This window comes from Phalaenopsis equestris, unplaced genomic scaffold, assembly GCF_001263595.1.
Source record: "Phalaenopsis equestris unplaced genomic scaffold, ASM126359v1 Scaffold000094, whole genome shotgun sequence".
Taxonomy (NCBI): Eukaryota; Viridiplantae; Streptophyta; class Magnoliopsida; order Asparagales; family Orchidaceae; genus Phalaenopsis; species Phalaenopsis equestris.
Window position 1 is genome coordinate 7,442,058 of NW_018164536.1, and position 1,858 is coordinate 7,443,915.

Genomic DNA, 1,858 nt, shown 5'->3' on the forward strand with positions numbered 1-1,858 from the left:
CGGCCGGCCCCGGTTTGGATTCCCGCCGAGGCCCGGAGGAAAGAACGTCCTAGACAGCTGCCAGCTCACGGTATGGTGGAATATTACAAAATAAGCAAGGTAAACAAAAGAGAATTTGAATTCTACGAAGAGGTTCAAGGAAAGTTTATCAACATATTGGAAGGCCTGGAGTTATATACCAAGGTTTTCTCTGAAACTAATGAAAGAAGCATCCTGAACTGCATCTTTGATTTGGGAGATAGAGGTCGAGCAGGCCTTCTCATGGAAAGAACAACTCTGAGGCGAAGAAATGGATGATAGGAAAAGGAAGAATCACCATTCAGTGCGGCTGCTGTTAAAATTTTACAAATTACAGACAGGAAAATCCACCAGGGATCCTTAAACATGACCAGGTAGATCCACTACCTCCTATAATAAAGTGGATGATCAAGAGGATGGTCAGATGGAATATACTGCCAACTACTTGCATCCCAAATAGTTGCATCATCAACATCTATGACGAGGGAGATTGCATCCCTCCCCATATAGAGCACCACGATTTTGTGAGGCCCTTCTACACGGTCTCATTCATGAGCAAAAGCAATATATTTTTTGGGAAAGATATTGATATTATAGGCCCTGATGAGTTCAGAGGAGCCGTAGAGATTTTGTTGCCAGTTAGTTCATTTTTAGTTCTGAAAGAAAATGGGGCAGATGTCGCCAAGCACTGCATTTCAGGGGTGTGGCACTGTAGGGTGTCCATAACCTTCCGTAGGATGGACTACAACAGAGCACCATACGGATTCCAGCCAGACCCAGAGCTATAAGAACTACTATCGTACAAGTTATGAGAGGGTTGTACCTTTAAGTACATGCAAAGGGAACTCTTGTCCTGGATCATGACTTAGAAGGTCTGCTCAATCAGGAGCTCAGAGGACTTACTTGCTTTCTTGTAACAAGCATGACATATATCTGATGTAATTAGTCCATCATGTACTCATATCTTGAGAAGACTCTCAATGCATTTCAGCGTGTATTACATGATGTACTCTCTTTGAGGCATTAGCCTATATTTGATCTGTAGCATCTTTATTGAAGCAGATTAATGGAAATTTCTTTCAAGTTCTGCCTTTTTGTCAATTGCATTTTTGTGCGATGGATGAAAGCCGCGAACCATGCAATGGTTCAGAGTTCCAATGAACAAAGAATGAAACGAAAAATTTTTAACAATAAATAAAACACAAATAAAAGATAATTATAATAAATAAATAATAAAATTTCTTTTGAAAATCAACCAATTGAAATTAAAACTTTAAAAACAAATTTTAAAAAATTAAATTGTCATAAACACAACAGGAAAATAAAACAAACTTGTTGAGTGGATACTTTCATTTTTGGAATTTCCTACTCTTTGTGCGCGCGACACAACCATCGTTATCTACACTGACTCTCTACACATCCTCGCAGAATTTCACATTCTACACAAAACTCCACGAGGCTCTACAAATCTTCTTCGAAATCAACATTTCCACATAACACACTACCGCAAATTCAACATCACAAGCTCTTTGTAAATTTCAAATCACATCTTCAAATCAATACCTAAATCCTGATTTTCATACCTTTGAATTGATGCCTAAATTTCAATTCTTTCATCTTTGGGTTGATACCTAAATTTCAATTCTCATTTCTGAATCAGTCATAAATTTCTGATTCTTCACATTTGAGGTCGGACCTTACATTCCGACGCCTTTTTTTAGAATTGACCTAACTTTCAATCCTCATTTCTGAATCAATCCTAAATTTCTGATTCTTCACATTTGAGGTCGGACCTTACATTCCAAAATTCTCTTTTGACTTCTTTTGAGAATTGACCTAC